This window comes from Rhinopithecus bieti, unplaced genomic scaffold, assembly GCF_001698545.2.
Source record: "Rhinopithecus bieti isolate Rb0 unplaced genomic scaffold, ASM169854v2 scaffold_17962, whole genome shotgun sequence".
Lineage (NCBI taxonomy): Eukaryota > Metazoa > Chordata > Mammalia > Primates > Cercopithecidae > Rhinopithecus > Rhinopithecus bieti.
Window position 1 is genome coordinate 1,401,108 of NW_016809457.1, and position 5,671 is coordinate 1,406,778.

At 40.1% G+C, this 5,671-nt stretch overlaps 1 long non-coding RNA gene across 1 annotated transcript; it reads left to right on the forward strand.

The window, feature by feature from the left end:
- The first annotated feature begins 406 nt into the window (after positions 1–406).
- Positions 407–3,794, forward strand: LOC108540373 (uncharacterized). The gene is made up of 3 exons (XR_001888654.1): positions 407–479; positions 1,090–1,546; positions 3,344–3,794. It is a non-coding gene; the product is annotated as an uncharacterized LOC108540373 (long non-coding RNA).
- Positions 3,795–5,671: the final 1,877 nt, after the last annotated feature.

Genomic DNA, 5,671 nt, shown 5'->3' on the forward strand with positions numbered 1-5,671 from the left:
CTGAGGATAGTGTTTAATTGTTACTTGTTTGGACTGATGAGGCCAGTAGTCCTCAACAGGAGATGGTTTTACCCACCTCCTCCTCCCTCTCCAGGGAACGTTTGGCAATGTCTGGAGACACTTTTTGTCATCCTACTGAAAGGGTGCTGCTGGCACCTATCTGGTGAGTAGAAGCCAAGGATTCTGCTAAACATCCTGAAGTGCACCGGATGGTCCCCACCCTAAAGAATCATCCAGAATGTCAATAATGCTGATGTTGGGTAACTCTGTATCAGACAATTCAGGCATGTCTTGATTGGCTTTTTAAAAGACGACTCCATCTTTCTGTTAAGAACACATTTTGGTGACAGATAACATGTCTACCGACCCCTCCTGGAAGAAATGCTGCCTCCACGTCGTCCCTTCTGCGGTTCAAGCCAGGGCGGTCAGTGTGTCTTGGTTAGGTTACTGAAAGAAGATGATAATGGGCGAGTTAGCAGGTATGGGCCTAATAAAAGTGATTCCACAAACTACAACTCAAAATTAGTTTTATTAGTTTCTGGCTATGCCCTCTATAAATACATTTTATTTGTATGTTAGGATGAGATAGTAGTAACTTTCCTCTAGCTATTTCATAAGGATATTTTGAAGAAAAAGGACATAATTTAGGTGAAAAGTTTTGAATTCTCTGGGTGGGAAAATGACTATTAAAGCATTACAATGATAATTATTAGTGGATATCTGGGGTACATGGGAACAAAGTACTTTATATAAGGTGCTTTATACTGCAAAGAAAAGACGCAACTAAAGCAAACACGCTGTTCTGGTTCTAACTTATATTTCTGTGGCCAGGCTTGATCTCCTAAACTATATATATGTCTTCCCACGACGATCTGAGGAGACCCTACCAGAAACCCTCTCCCTGACCCATGGAATGTGGCCAGGTCCAAGAAAGTAGATGAGAAACAATAAGAAAATGTTTGCTAATCTTAGGATGTAAGAGTGCTTTTATTATTATTTAAAATGGAAACTTTATGGGATTCAAAAAACCATCCCTTGATAAACTTGGCTCCTTTCCATGGTTTTGTTTTGTTTTGTTTTCTTGCATAGCTCTGAGGAGTTTTCAACACATACAAGGAGTTAAAAGATTTCTAAGAAGCCACAGTTCGGCCAGTCACAAGCATGCGTCCCTTTGGCAGGCAATCACTCATCTCCACGACGCCGGCCCGCCTCACCTACTATTTGTCTGTGTCTCTGTGGCTGTTGTGTGGTTGGCATCTACCCCCATGCTGGCGTGCCAAAGGAGTGAATGAACAATGGGATACCCTGGCACTGGCGGGTGTTTTAATAACTGTGGAAAATGAGGAATTTACAGATGCATGATTCAAGCTCCCACTTCAAAGGTCCTCCACCAAAATCCTCCTGAAATGAGAAGCAATACTACTGAACATAATGCAACCTTTTGCATGGCTGCCCAACATGACTATAAATCTGTGTTTGGGAAAGTTACATGGCTGGGAAACCGATGCCCTGCTTTCATCCGGAATTTATGTGCAGTGTTCAGTAGGTAGGTGCTGTCTGGGAAATATGAGGGATGTAATAGGAAGTAATTTGCTTTTCACTGGCAGTCAAGACTCAAGGCAGGCCTGGGCTCATTGAACAGGGGTTTAACCAGCAATGCTACATGGCTAGATCCTCTTGGGCCTGAACTGCCTTCACTCTGAATGGAGAACATTCTCTCCCTGCTGGTCTGAGACTGTACTGGCAAGGAGGAGAAATAAATCCTCTGTGTCCCACTCCTTTCTTCATGTTCTCTGCTTTCTCATCTGCTCCTCAGTAGATATCCTGAGCCCTTATGATGCTTTCAGTGGATGCCATGTCTCCTGCAGAGGCTCCTCATTCAAGTCTGTTCTGCTCCAGATCAATTGTTTTTCTTTTCATTAATAATTACTACCATTCATCTAATGCATAGTGGGCTCCACACTGTTCCTAATTTTAATTTTTTTTGAGACAGGCTCTCATTCTGTCACATAGGCTGGAGTGCAGTGGTACAATCTTGGCTCATTGCAACCTCCACTTCCCGGGTTCAAGCAATTCTCCCATCTCAATCTCCCGAGTAGCTGGAAGTACAGGTGCATGCCACCATGCCCAGCTAATTTTTGTATTTTTTTTTTGCAGAGACGGGGTTTCACCATGTTGGCCAGGCTGGTCTTGAACTCCTGACCTCAAGTGATCCACCTGCCTCTGCCTCCCAAAGTGCTGGGATTACAGGCGTGAGCCACCATGCCCAGCATATTCCTAATTTTTACATAAGATAGTAGCCTCAACATGCATAAGTAACTTGCCCACGGTCACACAACTAGAATGAGAAGTAGAAATTTGAACCCAGGTCCAACGCCCAAACTCATACGCTGTATGATATTCTTCCCACTTCTCACCTTAAAACTCAATGATGGTATTTCCCATTCTTTCAGATTAGCAGCAACAAAACTATTTACCTCGAACGTATTTCACAAATAGCATGTATATTTTAGCTGGGTCTTCTTGGACGTGGTGCCTCAATAGAAAGTCGTGATTGTTATTGTTAGATTTTCCCACACTGTGGCAAAGGTTGCGAGAGGGTGGCACCTTCTGATTGCCTATGAAAAATACCAGCCAGATGGGGAGGCCTGTGGTTTGCTGGCCTGCTTCATCCAGTCCATGACAGAGTGGTGTAGCTATTACTAGCAGACAGGATAAATCCTGGACAGTGCTCTCTGGGCGCTGTTGATGTTTGCCTTGACGATTCTTCTTTCTTCCCTTTAAGACAGACCAGTGTTTTATTTGATGTCTCCTTCTGATATGCTAAATACCTTCAATTCAGGCCGAGGTCAAGTGCTTTCTAAAAACTTCCTTTATAAGGTTCCTCTCTTAGGCAGATACTACATATGAAATACTAACTACCAGCAGTAGCCAAAAGACCCTGTGCTATATTATTTTTATCATCTCATCCTCACTATAAAATATTTGAGAAATGTAATTTTACTTTTGAGGTATTTAAATGAGGAAACTGAGATAATTTAAAAGATTTTTCTAAAGTCACACTGCTTAGCAAATCTGGACCTTAAACTGACACAGTCATCGAGGCAATGTTAGGAGTCTAGTTATGGCTGATGTGGCATACAATTCATCACATTTTTACCAGCTCCGTAACTAGAAACTGGGTGGTTATGCATGGTTTACTGTGGTAGAGATTGATGATGGTTCAGTTAAGGATCAAAGAAAAATCATTTCCCAGTTCTCTATCCATTCATATTGTTGTGTGTGTGTGTGTGTGTTTTTCAAATCTTCCTAATTTTCCTTTTTTTTTTCTCTTCTTTCCTAGAGTGAGTGCAAGCCAAGAAACCTTTGGAGTGTGACTTTGGGGCCAGGCAGTGTTTCGATGCCACATAATGATGTAGTAGTGCATCATCAGTTGCTAGATCTGGGTTTCCTTGGGGATGGAGTGTTCTTCCTGGAAGCCTAGGGCAGGGGAAGGAGCCTGGAGACATGAACAAAGAACATGGTGCTCTATCAAATCGGTACCAAACTTTTAAAAGTTATTTTATTTTTTCCTTTCTTCCCATATATTGAAAATATTTTAAGGATATGTATATCGCCTTAAGTTTTTGCTTTGATTATAATGTTTTTATTCTTCTTCAGTTCTAAGTGTTTTAGAAATTTCCATATAGGTTTTCTGCATCTCATGAGTTATTTGGTAGTATGCTCCTGAATTTCCAATTGTATAGACTTTTCTTTTTTCTTTATTTTTTTATTTTTTTATTTTTTATTTTTTTAGACAGTCTCACTCTGTAGCCCAAGCTGGGGTGCAGTGGCGAAATCTTGGCTCACTGCAAACTCTGCCTCTGGGGCTTAAGCGATTCTTCTGCCTCAGCCTCCCAAGTAGCTGGGACTACAGGCGCCCACCACCATGCCTGGCTAATTTTTTGTATTTTAGTAGAGACGGGGTTTCACCGTGTTGCCCAGGGTGGTCTTGAACTCCTGAGCTTAGGCCATCCGTCTGCCTTGGCCTCCCAAAGTGCTGGGATTACAGGCATGAGCCACCGCACCCGGCCTAGATTTTTAACTTATTTATTTTTATGTTTAATGTCTAACTTGATTATAGTGTAATCTGAGAGTATGGCCCCTCTGTACTGATTCCCTGAAATATGTTAAAACTGGGTTTAGGACATTGTTTTTTGGTTCATTTTTGTAAAATTCTCATGTGTATTTCAGAAAAAATATTTATTCTCTAATGGTTTGGTTCAGGGTTCTACGTTTGTCGACAATTTAAGTTCATTGATTTTGTCATTGAAATCTATTTCTTTCCTTCCTTCCTTCCTTCCTTCCTTCCTTCCTTCCTTCCTTCCTTCCTTCCTTCCTTCTCTTCCTTCCTTCCTTCCTTCCTTCCTTCCTTCCTTCCTTCCTTCCTTCCTTCCTTCCTTCTTTCTTTCTTTCTTTCTTTCTTTCTTTCTTTCTTTCTTTCTTTCTTTCTTCCTTTCTTCCTTTCTTCCTTTCTTCCTTTCTTCCTTTCTTCCTCTCTTTCTCTCTTTCTCTCTTTCTCTCTTTCTTTCTTTTTCTTTTGACAGAGCCTTTCTTTGTTGCCCAGGCTGGAGTGGCATGATCATGGCTCACCGCAGGCCCGACCTCCCTGGCACAGGGAGATCTTCCCACCTCAGCCTCCTGAGTAGCTGGGACTACAGGCACACGCCACCATGCCTGGTTGATTTTTGTGTTTTTTTGTAGTTACGGGGTTTGCCATGTTGCTCTGGCTGGTCTCAAACTCTTCCTCAGCCTCCTAAACTGCTAGGATTACAGGCATGAGCCACCGCATCCAGCCGAAATCTATTTTTTAAATTTTTATCTGCTTAATTGCTCAATAAAGGAGACAGGTATGTTGAAAGCTCTTACCATATGATGATGAATATGTCAATATTTGCAGTTTGTTAATTTTTGCTTTATAAATTTCCAAGTTATATTAGATGTGCACAAATATAGAATTATTATATCATCCTGGTAAGTTGAATGTTTAAAAATTATTATGTAGTAGAGACTCTTTATCTTCAGTAATGCTTTCTGCTTTAAAGTCTATTTTGTCAAGCTAATTTTATGCTCCTAGGTCTTTTCTTTTCTTTTCTTTTGGTTAGTATTTGTTTACATAGTTTTACTTTTGGCCATTTTATGGATATTTTATAAATGTGTCTCTTGTTAAGAATGCATATCTTTAAAAGAAACAAATAAAAAATCAGACAACCTTTGTCTTTCAATTGGACATTTCAGATTTTTTGTATTTAGTGTGATTTGGGAGTGTATTTTGACTGTTTCTTACAATTTGCCTTGTTTTTCACATTCTATTTCTGTTCTTTTAGGAATAATATTGGAAATTTTTCTTTCATTTCAGAAGACATGATCTTTATATTTTAATAAGGTATAATATGCTACTGTGTTCATGAAGCCAAGGCACAGTGGTGAATTTAACAACAACAACAACAACAAGTATGTAGATTTCAAATTTCAGACACTGCCAAAATATGAATCATTTGTCTGATGGCTGAAAGAAATCCTCAACTCTTTCCTTTATATGGTTTTTTGTCTTGCGATATACTTGTTAAGTCATGAAAACACTATAACTATTTCTCACAAATGGATTTAATAACAGGTTTCCTCTCTTTTC